General features: G+C 41.7%; 1 protein-coding gene across 2 annotated transcripts in view; it reads right to left on the bottom strand.

Moving 5' to 3' along the window:
• Positions 1-21,794, bottom strand: part of LOC124622488 (fork head protein homolog 2-like) — a 263,942-nt gene that overhangs the window by 240,445 nt on the left and 1,703 nt on the right. The window lies entirely within an intron of this gene.

The raw sequence follows: 21,794 nt of genomic DNA on the forward strand, positions 1-21,794 counted from the left end.
CATTTAATTTCGTCATTGAATTATTTCATTGCCCAATTAGGGCTCGCGTCGATGTCTTTCTGGAAATATCTACGTGATCTAATCAGCAATGAGTGGTTTCACCTACGAATGGCGTACACTATCTGATTAAGAGCATCCGAATACCGCTACATAATGCGTAATTTGATCACTAGATGCCACGAAAGGCAGACCCGCAGGGATAAAAGGAGTCAGTAGTGACGCAGTAACAGTAGATTGGGGTCGATCTGAAGAGCTCAGTGACTTCGAATGTGAACTGGTCACTAGACGTCACCTGAGTAACAAATCCATGAGGGTCATTTCATCTGTTGTAAAGCTGTCCAAGTCGACTGTCGGTGATGTGATTGTGAAGTGAATACCCGAAGGAACAACCACAATAAAGAGAGCAATCAGACATCAGGTACTGACGGAGAGGAACCGTCGACCATTACGGAGGGTGGTTGTAAAAAATCGCATGAAATCAGCGGACGGAATCACTAATGAGGTTCGAAAGGGCTACCAGTAGCCCAGCTAGCACAATGACGACTGTGCTTCGAGAGTGGTGTACAATAGTCGAGCATTTCCTTATAAACCATACATTTCTGTAATCAGTGTTAAGCTACGCTTGAGGTGGTATAAACAGCGACGCCACTGGACTGTGGATGACTGGAAACGAGTGATTTGGAATGACGAAGCACACTATATCCTGTGGAAATCCGATGAAAGGCTCTGGGTTTAGCGAATGGCTGGAGAGCGTTGCCTGCCAGAACGTGCAGCGCCAATAGTGAAGTTCGAAGGAAGTGGTGTTACAGTATGGTTTTTTTCCTAGTTAGGTTGTGATTCCCTTGTTGAGCTCAAGAAATCATAAATGAAGGAGGATATGAACGGACTTTACGGCATCGTGTACTCCGTACAAAACAGGAACAATGCGGAGAATTGGATTTCGGAAAGGATTGTCAACCGATCAAGCTATATTCACTTTTACAGATGATATATTAGAATCAATAAATCAAAAGTTATTACCACTTGGAATATTCTGTGATCTGGCTAAAGCTTTTGATTGTGTTAAGCACGATATCCTTATACAAAAGTTAAAATACACTCCTGGAAATTGAAATAAGAACACCGTGAATTCATTGTCCCAGGAAGGGGAAACTTTATTGACACATTCCTGGGGTCAGATACATCACATGATCACACTGACAGAACCACAGGCACATAGACACAGGCAACAGAGCATGCACAATGTCGGCACTAGTACAGTGTATATCCACCTTTCGCAGCAATGCAGGCTGCTATTCTCCCATGGAGACGATCGTAGAGATGCTGGATGTAGTCCTGTGGAACGGCTTGCCATGCCATTTCCACCTGGCGCCTCAGTTGGACCAGCGTTCGTGCTGGACGTGCAGACCGCGTGAGACGACGCTTCATCCAGTCCCAAACATGCTCAATGGGGGACAGATCCGGAGATCTTGCTGGCCAGGGTAGTTGACTTACACCTTCTAGAGCACGTTGGGTGGCACGGGATACATGCGGACGTGCATTGTCCTGTTGGAACAGCAAGTTCCCTTGCCGGTCTAGGAATGGTAGAACGATGGGTTCGATGACGGTTTGGATGTACCGTGCACTATTCAGTGTCCCCTCGACGATCACCAGTGGTGTACGGCCAGTATAGGAGATCGCTCCCCACACCATGATGCCGGGTGTTGGCCCTGTGTGCCTCGGTCGTATGCAGTCCTGATTGTGGCGCTCACCTGCACGGCGCCAAACACGGATACGACCATCATTGGCACCAAGGCAGAAGCGACTCTCATCGCTGAAGACGACACGTCTCCATTCGTCCCTCCATTCACGCCTGTCGCGACACCACTGGAGGCGAGCTGCACGATGTTGGGGCGTGAGCGGAAGACGGCCTAACGGTGTGCGGGACCGTAGCCCAGCTTCATGGAGACGGTTGCGAATGATCCTCGCCGATACCCCAGGAGCAACAGTGTCCCTAATTTGCTGGGAAGTGGCGGTGCGGTCGCCTACGGCACTGCGTAGGATCCTACGGTCTTGGCGTACATCCGTGCGTCGCTGCGGTCCGGTCCCAGGTCGACGGGCACGTGCACCTTCCGCCGACCACTGGCGACAACATCGATGTACTGTGGAGACCTCACGCCCCACGTGTTGAGCAATTCGGCGGTACGTCCACCCGGCCTCCCGCATGCCCACTATACGCCCTCGCTCAAAGTCCGTCAACTGCACATACGGTTCACGTCCACGCTGTCGCGGCATGCTACCAGTGTTAAAGACTGCGATGGAGCTCCGTATGCCACAGCAAACTGGCTGACACTGACGGCGGCGGTGCACAGATGCTGCGCAGCTAGCGCCATTCGACGGCCAACACCGCGGTTCCTGGTGTGTCCGCTGTGTCGTGCGTGTGATCATTGCTTGTACAGCCCTCTCGCAGTGTCCGGAGCAAGTATGGTGGGTCTGACACACCGGTGTCAATGTGTTCTTTTTTCCATTTCCAGGAGTGTATTATGGGATAACAGGAGTAGCAGGCTCATGGTTCTCGTCCTATATTTTTAGTGGAAAACAGTGTGTGTCTTTATCAGGCTTACAATAGTCATTCAAAATATGAAACCATCAGACAAAAGGTGCCCCAGGGCTCTATTTTAGGTCCCTTGTTGTTCCTATTATATATAAATGACCTTCCATAAGCAGTGTCACAAAATGAAAATTTTGTCTTATTTGCAGATGATACAAGTATTGGTATAAAAAACAGTACCCGTGATCTCACTGAGCAATCAGCTAATGAAATATTTGTATCAATGGGTGGGTCACAGCAAATGGATTGTCACTGAATTTTGACAAGACCCAGTACATACAGTTTAGTACTTCACAAAGAATACCTGACCCTATAATGTATTCAAACAATGAAATTAAAGCTGTAGACAGGGTCAAATTTTTAGGGCTACAAATTGACCACAACCTAAATTGGAAAACTCACACTCTAGACTTATGAAACGCCTTAGTTCAGCTAGATTTGCAGTACGCATGATAGCAGAAACAGGTGATTTAAAAATGAAGAAGTTAGTTTATTCGGCCTACTTCCGTTCACTAATGAGTTATGGTATCATCTTTTGGGGAAACTCTTCTCACAAAGAGAACATTTTCAAAATTCAGAAACGAGTCATTAGAATTATATCTGGTGTCAGTCCTAGATCATCATGCAGAGACCTCTTTAAGAAACTTTGTATTCTAACCACTACTTCTCACAAGGGAACCTCTCCATCGCGTCCCCCTCAGATTTAGTTATAAGTTGGCACAGTGGATAGGCCTTGAAAAACTGAACACAGATCAATCGAGAAAACAGGAAGAAGTTGTGTGGAACTAAAAAAAAAATAAGCGAAATATACAAACTGAGTAGTCCATGCGCAAGATAGGCAACTAACCCTTGGTTAGCGTGAGCAGCTGCGGAGAGAGAGAGGTCCTTGGTTCAATCTTCCCTCAGTTTGCTTTTTTTTATGTTCGCAAAGTTATGATCTGTCCGTTCGTTCATTGACGTCTCTGTTCACTGTAATAAGTTAAGTGTCTGTGTTTTGCGACCGCACCGCAAAACCGTGCGATTAGTAGACGAAAGGACGCGCTTCTCCAATGGGAACCGAAAACATTTGATCGCAAGGTCATCTTGTGGATGTGATAATCATTCCCAAAAAAGTGATGAAAACGTAAGAGTATGTCAGATAATAATTGTCTGAAAATAAAAAATTAAACTTTTCAAGAGAGGGAAGACTTGAACCAATGACCTCTTGTTTCGCAGCTGCTCACGCTAACCACGGGACCACGGCGCTGCTGGGTTCACAGTCCCTTGATGTTGCCTATCTTGCACATCGACTACTCAGTTTGTATAGTTTGCTTATTTTTTTTCATAGTTCCACGCAACTTCTTCCTGTTTTCTCGATTGATCTGTGTTCAGTTTTTCAAGGTCTATCCACTGTGCCAACTTATAACTAAATCTGAGGGGGGTGCGATGGGGAGGTTCCCTTGTCAGTACATATGTCCTTTGTCATTTCCAACATGTCTCTTTTTACACAATACCAGAACCAAAAACAATCTGTTTAAGGACTATAAAAGCTTAACATTACTACAAAAAGGAGTCAAATACATGGGTACTCATATAGCCAGTAACTTACCGGAACATATCAAACGTCTTGTAAATGATAAAGATCGGTTTCGGAGTGAATAAAAGAACTTCCTGTTGGCCAACTCCTTCTGCTCAATCGATAAATATCTTCACAAGGATTATAGCTCATAACTCTGTCTGCATTAGCCGGCCGGAGTGGTCGTGCGGTTCTAGGCGCTACAGTCTGGTACCGAGCGACCGCTACGGTCTGAGGTTCGAATCCTGCCTCGGGCATGGATGTGTGTAATGTCCTTAGGTTAGTTAGGTTTAATTAGTTCTAAGTTCTAGGCGACTGATGACCTCAGAAGTTAAGTCGCATAGTGCTCAGAGCCATTTGAACCATTTTTTTGTCTGCATTAGAATTGTACAATTTCCGTGTATCTAAGATTAAAAAAAAGCTTTGACCCTTTCCACATCCCAGAGACTCCTCTCCAAGGGGTCCATGGAAAAGGATAAATGTAATGTAATGATTGTATCACCAGGACAATGCACCCTGTGGCAAAGCAGTATCTGTGATACAGTGGTTTGTGTAAAATAACATTCCTGGAAGAGAACGGGCTTTCCAGAGTGCCGACCTGAAGCTAATGGAACATCTTTGTGATAAGTTATGTAGTCGATTTCGCTCCAGGCTCCAGCGTCCAACAGCACTACCTTCTCTGGTTTCGGCTCCTGAGAAAGACATTCACACTCCTCAGTAAAAGTATTCCCAGCAGAATTCAAGCTGTCATAAGGGCGAAAGGTGGACACACACCGTTTTAATGCCCAGTAACAGGTTTGCAGATGCTTTTTATCAGATTGTGTATCTGAAGAAACGAGTGAGCTCTGATTTGATGGCATTATACAGACTAGTGAAGTAGATGATTAAATTTTTTGTCCGGTGTGCTTAAGTACCACAGTTAGAAGGGAAACGTAAACCAACTGGCTTGGGTTTTCGTGCCACAGAAGTAAACTAAGGGTGAATTTTGTGTATCGATTCCATAGTCTGCATAGTACAACAAACATTTTCCGAAGGGCGCAGAAGGATGTTCAAAACGAAACTATGGTCTTAACTATGCTTAGTTTGTCGAGTTCGATGGAGGTTCGCCACTAAATGTCTCAGATTGTAGGACGAGGCGTCTTAGATATACCGGAAATCGTAAATATGACTGGGTAATACTATGCTGGAAGTAGTAACGTGTTTTGAGTTCATTAGATTCGATGTCGCACCATTACTGAAAGAGTTTAAAAACAAACTAGCTAATTAACCAGGAATACATGGGACGATTACAAGAACTCTAGGACATCTTATTAAAAAGACATAGATGAAAATGTTTAAAACTTTGGGCACAAAAACGCCTTTGTAATGTATCATGTTATGATAAAAAAGGCGCGTTTAAAATTAGCTTCCAGCAGGCTGGAAGGAAATTTCTTAACGGAAACGAGAGACAGGAGAGCACCAGAAATGACACACCAGACAAGAATTTCAGCTATATCTGCTGTGAATGACAAATCTGAAGAAAATGAAAAGCGATGGCATCAACATACTTTACAAATGAAAGACCATCTTCCGACTTGAAAATTCAGAAGACGCAAAGTTTGTCCTTCTTGTAGATGATACTAGTATAGGAATAAAACATAGTACTTACTGGAAAGACAACTCACGAAATATTTGAAAGCATCAACAGAAGATTCAGGGCAGATAGATTAACGTTAAATTTTGACAGGATCTGAACATACAATTCAAAATTTTTTAAAAGATTCTTAAATTATTACATTTTTACTATAGATACATCACTAAATTAAAGAACTTTCTCTTGGGAAACTTCTTCTACTTCCACTGAAGAATATCTTCACAGAATTCTTAAAATCGATGTTTCAGTTTATTTTGTTATCTTTTTTTTAATGCTGACATCTTACTTTCAAGTGACAGAATTTTCTTATCAACAGTAGCACTGAAATGCAGTAAGCTTTTGTAATGTCATTTCATTGCACTATCCTTAAATGACCATCTTTGAATGCTTTCCACATCCCAGACACCCCACTCCATGGGATGCACAGATGATGATGACGCTTGCTTTGTGGCGCGCTCAACTGCGCGGTCGTCCCAATTTTTACACAGTCCAGTTTTTTTAACTCAATCCAATCTAGTAACTGTCACGAATGATGATGATGATAATGACGATGAAATGATGAGGACAACACAAACACCAAGTCCCCGGGCAGAGGAAATCCCCAAGCCGACAAGAAATCGAACTAGGGACCAGAGGGATGCACAGAGTACGACTGATGTAATGTAGTGTAATGTAATGTTATGTGAAATTTGGATTTTTCATACCAACCAGGGAGAACAATAAGTGCTGCGTTATTAAGGAAAACGTAGACCATTAGACCGAAAGAGGGTGCTCTGCGAAGCCCTGGGGCTCCGCAAGACCTCTGCAAGGGCTCTGTCAAAATATCAACCTAAAGAATAATCACGTCAAGTCTTTGTCACTCAATGAGAAAAAACAACTCTTATAAATAACATATCATTTTAGTGCGTAAGAGCTGAAAATGAGGCAAAAAGCAGCATAATAAATCTACAATAATGCTTTGATCAGAAACCACAAACAAAAGAATTTCGCTTGTATGACTACCAACTCCGCCATTGCCGGTCCCAAGCCCGGATGAGAAAGGAGGAGGGTTAGAGGATGGGCCAACCCCCCATCCTCTGTAAAAAAAAGATTCTGGTTAAAGAAAAAGACAAAAGGAAAAACTGGACGGATCAAAATGGTGACGAAACTGGATACGTAAATGGATTTTCTGGATTTAGAATTGGAACATGGAATGTAAGGTCAATCATGACGGGGGGAATGAAACAACTTGGAGGAGAACTGAGTAAATATCAATGCATAGTGGCAGCAATTCAAGAAACAAGACTTCCTCAGGGTGTTATGAAGATTGGAGATACTCACACGCTCTTTAACAGCAATGAGCTAAGCCCAGCCTGGACTTCTGGAGTTGGTTTTGCTGTACACAATAAAATGATATCGGCTGTCAACAAATGGTCTCCTGTAAACGACCGAATCTGTTGGATGATTTTACACGCTAAACCATATAAGATCTGCCTAGTCAACTGTCATGCCCCATCAGAGGATGCCGATGAAGAAACAAAGAATAACTTCTATCTAGAACTAGAGAATGTAGTAGACAAACTCCCAAGACACTCAATTCAGTTGATAATGGGAGACTTCAATGCCCAAGTGGGAAGAGAAGTGCAGTATCGTCCAACGATAGGGCCTGATAGTATCCATGAAACAAGCAACGAGAATGGTATCAAATTAATTAACCTTGCCGATACAAGGAGAATGATCGTTAGAAGCACATACTTCCCCCGCAAAGCAGTGCATAAAGTAACCTGGATATCCCCAGATGGAAGTACGATGAACCAGATCGATCACGTTCTTGTTGACCGAAGACATCATTGTAGTGTCGAGCATGTAAGATCCTTTCGCGGGGCAGATATGAATTCAGACCATTTCTTAGTGGTAGTCAAACTACGTCTGAAACTTTCAACCATGTGGAGAAGAAATTCTGAAATGATGGTCCGCTTCGACAAGAATAAGTTGAAAGATGTAGAAGTGAGACAGCGCTATCAAGAAAAAATTGCAGAACATCTCACAATAACAGAGAACCCTACCAGTGTGGAGAACGCATGGATGCTGCTGAGGAATGCAGTGTTAGAAAGTGCAAATGAAGAACTAGTTTGCGATGCAAAACGAAGAAGTAAACCTTGGTTCGATGAACAATGTCGAGAATCTGTTGAGATTAGATCAGCGAAGAGGATAAAATGGCTACAGCAACTCTCGGAAGAAGCAAGGGTAGCTTACTACGAAGCGAGGCGTAACACGGACCAACTCATGAGAAAGAAGAAACGGGACCACCACAAAAGTCTGTTGATTGCAGTCGAAGAAGCAAAGTCGTCACGCTCGTTTTTCCAGGCCTCAAGATTCGCCAGAGGCGCATACAGACAACGTACATTGGTCCTAACGAATGAGACGGGTGAAGTTGTACCGCCAGAAGAGCAAGCAACCCTATTTAAAAAACATTTTGAAAACCTATTGAATCCCGACAACCCACCAGTAGGGACAACACAGACGGATGCCCGTTTTGACAGAGTTGAAGTCCCTGAACCATCTGAGGAAGAAATCAGTGTTGCCCTAAAAGCACTCAAGAACAACAAGGCTCCAGGAGGTAGTGGTATCACAGCTGAGATGCTTCGCTTGGGAGGGGAAACACTGGTGGGTGCTTTGAAACGATTAATTTCTACCATCTGGGAAGCAGAAGTTATTCCTGAGGAATGGAAGGGAGCAATCATATGTCCCATATTCAAGAAGGGAGATGCTACTCATGTATCCAACTACCGAGGGATTTCGTTACTTGAAATTGGCTACAAAGTTTTTACAACACTGCTACTAAACCGCATGAAACCACTGGCTGAAGGAATTGTAGGGACCTATCAATGTGGGTTCGTTGCTGGACGATCGACAATTGATCATATATTTACTCTGAGGCAGTTGATAGAAAAATTCTACGAATTCAATAAGGATCTACACCTCATCTTCATCGATTTTCGACAAGCTTATGACAGCATTGACCGCGTCACGTTATGGGAAACGTTAGAGGAACTTGGCATCCCATCAAAATACATCCGCTTAATTGCTGCTTGCTACTCTCAGTCTACGGCCCAAGTGCGGTTTGGTAATCAACTATCACCATCATTCAGTATACAAAATGGATTGAGACAAGGAGATCCATTGGCGCCAATATTATTCAATTTGGCCCTGGAAAAAGTAAGCCGTGACACTTGTCGAACCAGAGAGATGGAGATGGTGGGAGCAGACACAATCTTGGCATTTGCTGATGATGTTGTGATCCTTGGCGACACTCTAGAGCAAGTACGCAGGGATACTTCCCGATTCCTCCACAATGCAGAGAAAATTGGGCTGGTGGTGAACGAGGAAAAAACTAAATATCTTGTTGTATCACGCCGCCGAGATCTCCCTCCTTCCATTGATGTCGACAGGCATACCTTCGAACGAGTTGAAGAGTTCAAGTACCTGGGCTCCATACTAACAAATAGAAGTGAAGTAACGAAAGAAGTACAGCAACGTATAACAAATGCTAATCGCATGTTCTTTAGCCTGAACAATCTTTTCAGATCTCGGCTGATATCGCAGAAGAACAAGATCCACCTATACACGACACTGGTGAGACCAGTACTTTTATACGGCTGTGAAACTTGGGCAACATCAGCAACAGCAGAAGAAGCAATATGTGCATTTGAAAGGAAGGTACTTCGGAAGATATATGGACCCATCTACAATGCCATGGAAGGTAAATGGGAACGAAGAAAAAAAGAAGATTTATACCAGCGGTATGGAAAGCCACACATTGGACGAATATTGGCGCAGAAGAGACTCCAATGGTTTGGCCACATCCTACGGGCAGACGGATCCCTTCCAAACAGAGTCCTCCACTCTCAACCCACAGGAAAACGCCCTAGAGGACGCCCAAGAACTCGATGGAAGGATAGGATAACAACGATCCTGAAAGAAGTGGAACCAGCAGCCGTGGAGGAGGACGCCAACGACCGGATGAGATGGACTGCCATCTGCAACAGCTCCCTCCTCTCGTGTAATTGACAGACACTGCGTGTGTGTTTTTTTTTGTTTTTTTGTTTCTGTAATGTATCCCTCTTGCCTTTTAAACCTTTGATTGAATGCCCTGTTTATTTTTTCGTTTTTCTTTAAGCTGTAATGTACATATGTAACTTTTACTACTGTATAGAGTACTTTTGTAAGTCTTTTTGTCTTTACTTTTCCTTTTGTTCTTCTTGCTGTAGGCCTTAAAGGCCCGATAAGGCAATAAATGATGATGATGATGATGACTACACAACCACCCCCCCACCCCCCACCCCCCACACACACAAATGGTTCAAATGGCTCTGAGCACTATGGGACTTAACATCTGTGGTCATCAGTCCCCTAGAACTTAGAACTACTTAAACCTAACTAACCTAAGGACATCACACACACACACACACACAAACAGCGGCCAAGCCAACGCTTTCCCCCTCTCTCTCGCTGCCTCAACTACATATTCCACGAACATTCCACTACGCTCTCTTCATCTCCCTCCATCCACAAACACTTTGAACCTCCTCGAAGGATTTCGTCGCTTCCCTATCTATGCTTCCTACTTGACGTTGCGATGGCAAAACGCAGTCGAACTCTGCCTTGCGAATCCGGACACCTCTCTCGTACTACAGTATATTTGATTCTTCTTTTTTACTGACCACAGTTGTAAAATTCAATACGTTGTGGCGATATTATACTACACGGAAGAGCGAAAGAAAATGGTACCCTGTCTAATTACGTGCATAGCCCCCGCGAACATGCAGAAGCGCCACAAAACGACGTGGCATGTACTCGACTAATGTGTGAAGTAGTGCTGGAGGAAACTGACACCATGAATCCTGCAGGGCTGTCCATAAATCCGTAAGAGTACGAAAGGGCGGAGATCTCTTCTGAACAGCACGTTGTAAGGTATCCCAGTAATGTTCATATCTGGGGAGTCTGGTGGCCAGTGGAAGTGTTTAAACTCAGAGGAGTGTTCCTGGAGACTCTGTAGCAATTCTGGACGTGCGGGGTGTCACATTGTCCTGCTGGAATTGCCCAAGTCCGTCGGAATGCACAATGTACATGAATGGATGCAGGTGATTAGGCATGGTGCTTACGTCCGTGCCATAGTCGTATCCAGACGTATCAGGGGTCCCATATCACTCCAACTGCACACGACCCACACCATTACAGAGCTTCCACCAGTTTGAGCAGTCCCCTGCTGACATGCTGGGTCCATAGAGTCATGAGGTTATCTCCATACCCGTACACATCCATCCGCTCGATGCAATTTGAAACGAGACTCGTACAACCAGACAACATATTTCTAGTCATCAACAGTCCAATGTCGGTGTCGACGGGCCCAGGTGAGGTGTAAAGCTTTAGCCGGCTGAAGTGGCGGAGCGGTTCTAGGCGCTACAGTCTGGAACCGCGCGTCCGCTACGATCGCAGGTTCGAATCCTGCCTTGGGCGTGGATGTGTGTGATGTCCTTGGGTTAGTTAGGTTTGAGTAGTTCTAAGTTCTAGGGGACTGATGACCTCAGACGTTAAGTCCCATAGCGCTCACAGCCATTTGAACCATTTTTGTAAAGCTTTGTGTCGTGGAATCATCAAGGGCACAAGAGTGGGCCTTCGGCTCCGAAAGCCCATATCGATGATGCTTCGTTGATGGTTCTCACGCTGACACTTGTTGATGGACCAGCATTAAAATCTGCAGCAATTTGCGAAAGGGTTGCACTTCTGTCACGTTGAACGATTCTCTTCAGTCGTCGTTGGTCCCGTTCTTGCAGGATCTTTTTCCGGCCGCAGCGATGTCGGAGATTTGATGTTTTACCAGATTCCTGATATGCACGGTAGATTTATGAAATGATCGTACGGAAAAATCTCCACTTCATCGCTACCTCGGAGATGCTGTGTCCTATCGCTCGTGCGCCGTCTTTAACAAGCTCACTTAAATCTTGATAACCTGCCATTGTAGCGGCAGTAGCAGTTGATATAACAACTGCGCCAAACATTTTTTGTCTTATATAGGCGTTGCCGACCGCAGCGCCGAATTCTGCCTGTCTACTTATCTCTATATGTGAATACGCATGCCTATACCAGTTTCTTTGGCGCTTCAGTGTATATTTCTCATATTGTAGAATTAAACTGTTGATTTTAAGAGATAGAATGGAGCTGTTGCAACAGTATCTTGCAATGGAAGTTCAAAGGTGGTTTGCCCGAAGATGCAGCATCAGTCTCAAAGATTACCGATCGAGACTACGGGATTCAGGAAGGTGATATAACGAATTCAGGCAGCGGGTTTCAAGCAGAAATATGTCTAACGACTCAGTAATGACGAAAAAATGAATGTATGACGAATATTAAGTCAATCTCGGATTTGTTGATTTAACGGCTCACCTCTCTGCGTATTATGTAGCAAGCTACTTCGGAGTAGTTCAATGGTACCTGCTAAGATACAGCGACATTCCAAAGACAAGAATGAAGAATTTTTTATATGTAACAAAGAAAAATTACTAAGAAGTCTAAAAACTGTGAAGTATGCAACCCGAACGCTGAATGGAAACCCTATGGAGGCATCATATTCGGTCAGCTACTGCAATGCGCAAGTGGTCGAAGCGCACACTATCGCTGGGAATTAAATGAAACAACGTGTGGCATACATAATATGACGTATGTTCGATGAAAAACCTGCAAAGCATCTTTATACAGTGCCGCTTTCAAATGACACTGTTTCGTGTCGAATTAACAATCTCACAGACTACATCAAAGAAGAACTAGTTGGTAGCCTTCAACACACGCATTAAATAATAAAACAGTGCTGGATGATATTTTTTGCAACCTATCTAAGATATTTGACTCTATGAATCACAGCATTCTCCCAGATAAATTTAAGATTTATGGGATTTAGGGTATAGCCAACCAATGGATGATGTCATACCTAACCAAAAGAATGCAGAAAGTTGTACTCAGTAACTCAACCAACATAGTCCGGGGACATAATTCTGTCTGAAGAGAAATCATGTATGGTGCTCTCTAAGGCTCTATCTTAGGTTCACTATTGTTCCTCACACACGCAAGCCATCTTCCTTCTAATATACAACAAACAGAATTAGTTTTTTGCATATGACACTAGTATTGTAATCAGTCGAAGCATACATACAGAATCAGAAGAAATAGTAAGCACAGTTCTCAGAAGTATCATTAACTGGTTTTCTGTGAATTGTCTCACCCTCAGTTTCAAAAACGACACATCACATTCAATTCTGCACATCTCGGGGTACTACACGTATGATAAGCGTAACACATGGCGAGGAAATAGTAAATAGGGTGGAAACTTCAAAATTCTTAGGTGTCCATATCGATGAGAATTTAAACTGGAAAAAGCACATTTTGTAACTCCTAAAACAATTTAGATGAGCCACATTTGCATTTAGAATCATTGCAATTCTTGGTGAGATACTAATCAGTAAGTTGGCATATTTTACACATTTTCATTCAATAATGACATATGTTCTGGAGTAACTCACCTTTAAGAAGTCTTAAGGGAAGACGGGATACGAAAATTTAATAGTCATGGGTGACTGGAATTCGATAGTAGGAAAAGGAAGACAAGGAAACGTAGTAGGTGAATATGGGTTGGGGGTACGAAATGAAAGAGAAGTCGCCTGGTAGAATTTTGCGTACAGCGTAACTTAATCATATCTAACACTTGGTTCAAGAATCATAAAAGAAGGTTGTATACATGGAATAAGCCTGGAGATACTGACAGGTTTCAGATAGATTATATAATGGTAAGACAGAGATTTAAGAACCAGGTTTTAAATTGTAAGACATTCCAGGGGCAGATGTGGACTCTGACCGCAATCTATTGGTTATGAACTGTAGATTAAAACTGAAGAAACTGCAAAAAGGTGGGAAATTAAGAAGATGGGACCTGGATAGGGAACAACTGACAAGAATGGGGGAAAGAAATACAGTAGAAGAAGAATGGGTAGCTTTGAGGGACGGAGTAGTGAAGGCAGTAGAGGATCAAGTAGGTAAAAAGACAAGGGCTAGTAAAAATCCTTGGGTAACAGAAGAGATATTGAATTTAATTGATGAAAGGAGAAAATATCAAAATTCAGTAAATGAAGCAGGCAAAAAGGAATACAAACGTCTCAAAAATGAGATCGACAGGAAGTGCAAAATGGCTAAGCAGGGATGGCTAGAAGGCAAATGTAAGGATCTACAGGCTTATCTCACTAGGGGTAAGACAGATACTGCCTACAGGAAAATTAAAGAGACCTTTGGAGAAAAGAGAACCACTTGTATGAACATCAAGAGCTCAGGTGGAAACCCAGTTCGAAGCAAAGAAGGGAAAGCAGAAAGGTGGCAGGAGTATATAGAGGGTCTATATAAGGGCGATGTACTTGAGGACAATATTATGGAAATGGAAGAGGATGTAGATGAAGATGAAATGTGAGATATGATACTGCGTGAAGAGTTTGACAGAGCACTAAAAGACCTAAGACGAAAGAAAACCAGTCCTGACAAAACTCTACCAGCTGGTGAGCAAAATGTATGAGACAGCCGAAATACCCTCAGATTTCAAGAAGAATATAATAATTCCAATCCCAAAGAAAGCAGGTGTTGACAGTTGTGAAAATTACCGAACTATCAGATTAATAAGTGACGGCTGCAGAATACTAACGCGAATTCTTTACAGACGAATGGAAAAACTGGTAGAAACCGACCTCTGTGAAGATCAGTTTGGATTCCGTAGAAATATTGGAACACGTGAGGCAATACTGAGCCTACGACTTATCTTAGAAGCTAGATTAAGGAAAGGCGAACCTACGTTACAGGGAGCGAAAGGCTGTTTACAATTTATACAGAAAGCGGATGGCAGTTATAAGAGTCGAGGGACATGAAACGGAAGCAGTGGTTGGGAAGGGAGTGAGACAGGGTTGTAGCATGTCCCCGATGTTATTCAATCTGTATATTGAGCAAGAAATAAAGGAAACGAAAGAAAAATTCGGAGTAGGTATTAAAATCCATGGTGAAGAAATAAAAGCTTTAAGGTTCGCCGATGACATTGTAATTCTGTCAGAGACAGCAAAGGACTTGGAAGAGCAGTTGATCGGAATGGACAGTGTCTTGAAAGGAGGATATAAGATGAACGTCAACAAAAGCAAAACGAGGATAATGGAATGTAGTCGAGTTAACTCGGGTGATGCTGAGGGAATTAGATTAGGAAATGAGACACTTAAAGTAGTAAAGGAGTTAGGCTATTTGGGGGGCAAAATAACTGACGATGGTCGAAGTACAGAGGATATAAAATGTAGACCGTCAATGGCAAGGTAAGCGTTGCTGAAGAAGAGAAATTTGTTAACATCGAGTATAGATTTAAGTGTCAGGAAGTCGTTTCTGAAAGTATTTGTATGGAATGTGGCCATGTATGGAAATGAAACGTGGACGATAAATAGTTTGGACAAGAAGAGAATAGAAGCTTTTGAAATGTGGTGCTACAGTAGAATGCTGAAGATTAGATGGGTAGACCACATAACTAATGAGGAGGTATTGAATAGAATTGGGGAGAAGAGAAGTTTGTGGCACAACTTGACTAGAAGAAGGGATCGGTTGGTAGGACATGTTGTGAGGCATCAAGGGATCACGAACTTAGTATTGGAGGGCAGCGTGGAGGGTAAAAATCGTAGAGGGAGACCAAGAGATGAATACACCAAGCAGATTCAGAAGGATGTAGGTTGCAGTAGTTGTTCGGAGATGAAGAGGCTTGCACAGGATAGAGTAGCATGGAGAGCTGCGCCAAACCAGTCTCAGGACTGAAGACCACAACAACAATAAGAAAGTCTTTGTTGCGCAAAAACGTGCTGTAAAAATAACATGTGGTGCTCACCCGCAATCAACCTGTAGACGTGTGTTTAAGTAAGTGGGCATTCTGACTAGTACGTCACAGTATATTTATTTCCTCATGATGTTTGTTGTAAATAATCCACTACAGTTCAAAAGCAACAATGATGTATATAGTTACAGTACCATGAGGAAAAGTGACATTCATAACTCCACGTTAAAGCTGTCTTTGGTACATAAAAGGGCGCACAAAGCTGTAACAAAAAATTTTGAACGCTTACGCAGTAATACAAAATGTCTGACTGACAGCAAATTAAAATTTAAAAACAAACTGAAAAAGTTTCTCCTTGACAACTCCTATTCCGTAGAAGAATTTGTGTTATTATGATATGTAATAGGTGGTTGGTAGGAATTACTAACTCACATCTGTATATCTCTTTTCTTAAAAATAAAAAAAAGCAAAAGTCAAAAAATCCTTAGAAATATTCAGCAAGTAATCATATGTACAAATTAATTTTCGATGTGAATGTAAAAAACTCGTTCTACATCATTACGATTTATCATATAAAATAGCCCATGGAACACGAAACTAACTGACACAACAAATTCGTCTTGCAAATGGATGAGTCAGTTAATGTTGATGGACTGGCCATCTTGTTCATTGACTGTACGATATCCATATAAAAATTCCCTCGAAGAAGGCTTCCTTACGTACACATCGCTGCCAACTAACACTACCGGAAAAGAAATGTTTAACACGATTCACAATTTGTTTCCAAATAAACTTTCTGAATTGGAACGATTGTCTCGACACTTGCACAGACGTGGCCAAGGCAATGACTGGTGAAACAGCAGCAGTATCACTAACGAAAAGTAAGGTGCCCAGGCACTGTAGCTGCATAGACAAGCACTCCCAATAAAGAAGATGCCACCAAATCTAAAATTTATTCATTCATGATGAAGCAGTAAAAATAATCAATTACTTTAAAGCGAGGCCTGTTAAGTGCCAGTTTTATTTTTTCACTATTCTGTGGAGATTATGGGAACAGACATAAAACACCACTGCTCCACGCCGATGTTAGAGGGTTATCTCAGTGTAAGACCTTAACAAAATTATTTGAACTAAGGCCTGGTTTACAGGCTTTTATTATTGAAATTTCTTTTAAATTAAAAAAAAAACTGTTTGAGCGATGTGACTTGGTTGTTCAGACTAGCGTTTTTGGCAGATATATTTGGAAAAATTAATGAATTATACCTATCTTTTACAAAGAAAATAGACTATAGTTTTCAATACTAATAACAAAATAACTGCCTTCAAATTAGATTTTTGGATTGTTTGTACTAGAAACTAGAAAGCTTTTGAACACTGAATATATTCGTCGATGAAAGAATAGAATTACCAAATTAAATACTCGAACAATTTGTCCATTGTCTACATGGTATGCGCGCATCTTTTGAGACGTATTTTCCTGAAGAGCAGAATAAAAAAAAACTGAAAATGAATTCATGGGTTCAAAACCCATTTGTCCGAATTTGCAGAAGACTATAAATCCTTTTTCGAAATGCCTTCAGATTCAAGCATGGAATCATTGTTCAAAACAATGTCACTTGTTGATTTTTGGTGCAAGTTCCACACAGGTTCCGACTGGTTTTCTCCCGTCCTCAACAACTTCTGCTTTTGTGAAACGGGGTTCTCAGCATTTGCAGTTACAAAGAGAAAATGCCGCAACAGACTAGATGCTGAACTTGACATGCGTCTTCAACTCTCTATCAAGTTTGACATTAGCCATTTGGTCAAAAATGAAAAACAGCTTCATATCTCCCATTAAATGGAAACAACTTTATCAGTTTACAGCGAAATCAAAACAGTGATATCCTGTGTATTCTATCATTGTGTGTTGTCTTATATATTATTGTAGAAGTCAGTAGTGTATAATTAATATACCCACTTTTGTATGATTTTCATTAAACGATTGTAATTAAAGTACGAACATGAAACCAGGTTTTGCTTGTTTTATGGCTCCATAAAATATTTAGTACGGCAAAAGATTTACGCCACCGATAAAGTCTGAGAACCACTGGGCTAATCTATGACGGGGATAATGATGACTTCATAAATAAGTGCTATGTTCTGAAGGCGACGAGCAAGGAGGAACTGCTCTTACTTACACTATGTTAATACAATCGTGATCACGTATTCGTTGTTACTCGTACTCAAACTGCAGCAATATGGCCTTTAAAGTATTGCTTTTGCGTCTTTGACAACTCACAGACACTTGACTGTGTACAACTGACAAAGCAATAGCTGTATTTGTTCTTATGATAGTGATATTAAACATGTTGGTGAAGATTATGTCTAGTCTTGGTTCTGATTTCAGATACATACGAATATCATACGAATTGTATAAAAAACCAAAGAGAAAAACATACAAACAAATGGTGAAATACAAGAGTCTTACAGGCAGAAAGCAGTACGTCAGGGATGTATATCGTGACGGGTTCCGTTCAACATGTAAACTGAGAAAGACGTCGAGGAATATACAGAGGGTATGGAAAGTATACAGTTTAATGGAGTGGAAATTACAATAAAATCTGCTGACGACATAACTGTCACAGCAAAGAACGAAAAAAGCTGCAAAATACATTAGCATGAGTGAACAAGTTCTTGAAATATAAATATAACATGAAAATTAATGCAAAGAAGACAGAAATTATGGTATACATACAATTACTGCACGCTTCGAACGAATACTTCTTTTGCTTTAGCTTCTCTGTCACAACAGATCGTTCCGTTGGAACAGTATCGCGTTAAGTACAGATTTTTAGCATTCATGCGTGCAGGTAACGGCGAGAGAGATTTGTTAGTGGTACCGAGATTTTTGGCTAACTTATCCATGTGCTGGGGCCACGTTAGTTTGTTATAAATCTGTATGCCTAAGAATATCACACAAGAAGTTTTATTTAGTATTTGCCCATTCATCTCTTCTTCTGGCACCTTTTAAGTAAGGCCTGCCCTCACGATCCCTGTATGTATACGGGGGTTGTAGTATATTCCTTAAGTTACCAATTAAAGCAGGTTCTTGCAACTTTGTATGCAGACTTTCGTGGGATAGTTTACGTCCATCTTCAAAAGTCTCCCAGTTCAGTTTCTTCAACATCGCTGTGACACTCTCTCACGGGTCAAACAAACCCGTGACAATTCGTGCTGCCCTTTTCCGTATACTTTCATAATCACTGTTCTATTCGGTGCGGGTCACACACACTTCAGCAATATCCTAGAATAGGTCCCACGAGTGGTTCATAAACAGTCTCTTGTGTAGACTGCATTTCCCAAGTATTCTGTCAATAAGCGGAGGTCTACCAGGCCCACGAATGAGCCTGTGTGATCATTCCCTGACCCGTCCCTACAAAGTGCTACACATGGGTAATTGTATGAATTGGCCGATTCCATCGGTGACTCATTTGTATTATAATCACAGGATACTAAGTTCTCTTTTTGTGAAGTGCACAGTTTTATGTTTCCGAACATTTAAAGCAAGTTGTCAATCCTTACACCATTTTGAAATCTCATGAAGTTCTGACTATTTATGCAGTTTCTAGAAAGTACTTCATTACAGGTAACTTCATCATGGGCATACAGTCTGAGGTTACTATTAATATTGGCCGCAAGGTCGTTAATATACAACACGAACAGCAAGGGCCCCAACACACTTCCCTGGGGCACACTCGGAGTTACTTCTACATCTGACGCCGACTCTTCATCCATAATAGCTTGATGCGTCCTCCCTATCAAAAAATGCTCAATCCAGTCACAGATTTCGCTTGATAGACCCTATAATCGTGCTTTTGACACTAAGCGTAGATGTGGTGCAATGTCAGATGTTTTTTCGGAAAGCAGGAAATTGAGCTTCTACCCTGCTGCCTTGATACAAAACTTTCAGTATGTCGTATGAGAAAACTGTATGTTTCGCTCCAATGTTTTCGAAACCCATGGTGGTTGTCACGGAGGAGGTCATTCTTATCGACATACCTCATTACATTCGAGCGCAGAATATGTTCTAAGATACTGCTATAAATCAATGTCAAGGATGCTGTACGGTTGTTTTGTGGATCACTTCTACGACCCTTCTTGAAAATGGGTGTGACATGAGCTCTGTTCCAGCTACTGTGAACTGCTTTTTGTTCGAGGGACCTACGATAGACCGTAGTTAGAAGAGGGGCTAACTCAACCGCAAATTCAGTATAGAATCTCTGTTGGAGCACGTCTCATTATTATGGAGGGCTTCTGTTCGGTTTTTCAGAGAGGCAAACGGGAAGTTGCGGTACACAAAATGGAAATGAGTCAGTCACCATGGTCCTTATGGCAGTGTGTGCAGTACTGCATTATGAAATAATATTAATATGCGTATACTGCACACGGTGATTAGTGCTGAGAAATCAGTGGACAGTGTGGCACTAGCTTTTTACGTTCTGAAATAATTGATGTGGAAGAATGTAAACAGTACTATGCACTGAATGAGGTTGCGCTGTTTTAAACAGGCTGGCCTGATTTAGGGAGAGGAGGATGGAGGCCTGTAATCCCATCTGTCCATATCGTGTTAGTTTTCCAAAGTTCCTCTAAGTTACTGCAGGCAAATGCCGGTATTGTTCTTACTATAACCCCTCGACCACTGTCTGCCCCATCCTTGTAAATGCCTGCATATATGAATTACCGGCATATTTTTTTTTCTAAACTGTGATGTCATGACATGTCCAATAATCTTGTAAAAGTAATCCATGGGTCAACGAAACTGCTTCTTCTTATTCTACTAACACTAAACGAGATCCCCTTCAGCTGCCACGGATTTGAGTTCCTCGTGATTTAGCAACTTCGGGAATCGCCGGATGTCACTATCATTTTCCGATACTTCTTAACGCGTGTAAGATTTCAGAAGAGACATTAATCTTCTTCCTTTGGGTTGTGTGCACTTCTGCTTAGCAGCTGCTCTTATTAAAACAGAGATTACCGAATCCTCACGATTGTTATGAGCGCTCCCGCCAGGCAGGACATTCTGCCTGCATTTCCCGTCGTTTTTTGTTAATTTTGATTACTGATTGCAGGTACCTCATTATATGACAGTCTGAAACCTCCTGCAATAAGTAAATCACGTTCCCTTACACAAACTTCGATTTGGAAACAGTTACGCCTGATTAAGTGGAAACGCGTATGACACTTGTGCTCTCACAGTATGCTAACAGCTCACCACGTTTACCAACATCAAGAAACAATACTTTCTGCCAATAAACAACAGCAAATGTTGTTCTTTGGTACATCTTACATTAGAAACAATAAATTGCAGTTAATAATAATTTAGATCTAACTTGGTTTAATTTGAATTTGATATTAAATTATAACTTTTCCAAGATAGAAAATAAACTGAGCCATCCGCCCATTTATAAAAGCAAGACACTGCAACCTATTCAGTATTTGACACAGAGCTACAAACGACGTAAAAAACTGTCTATAATCACACTTTTTGATATTAAATACAAAACACGCGGAATACACATCACGAATACACATTTGATGTGGAATTTGCATTAGGCATGACAGAAGTTGATAAAAGCTAATGGAGATGAGTCACTGTGACGAAAATTACAGATGATAGAAAGAAACGAAGAGAGAAAATGAATTCTTTTGTTCTAAGTAAAGTCTGTAAGATATACAGGAGTGACATCCTTAAGACTAATTAAAAACTCTAGTTTCACGTAGTACATCGCCCTAGCGATATTGTTGCCATTCGTCACCCGACTTCTGGCGGTGTCGAGATTAGAAGCCAGGATTTTTTTTTATACCGATTAGTTACTGCCGTACATACTGAGCAGAAAATATTGGAAATGCAAACTGGGTCTACTTTACCAATACTGTAAGGTGCGGGATCACTCTCATACTTCGTCATGTAGGTGAGTCTACTGATACCGCGTCCAAAGACAACAAATGAAATGGAAATAACATGTAGGGAAGTTGTAATTTCAAGATTCAAATGGATTGTGTTGTCATTGCATGAATACGCAGATTACACTGATGCAAGATATAACGCATCAGAAAAATAGGGAAAAGAGCTGTATATTCAAGTCTTAATATTAAGACTGTATAC

This window comes from Schistocerca americana, chromosome 7, assembly GCF_021461395.2.
Source record: "Schistocerca americana isolate TAMUIC-IGC-003095 chromosome 7, iqSchAmer2.1, whole genome shotgun sequence".
Taxonomy (NCBI): Eukaryota; Metazoa; Arthropoda; class Insecta; order Orthoptera; family Acrididae; genus Schistocerca; species Schistocerca americana.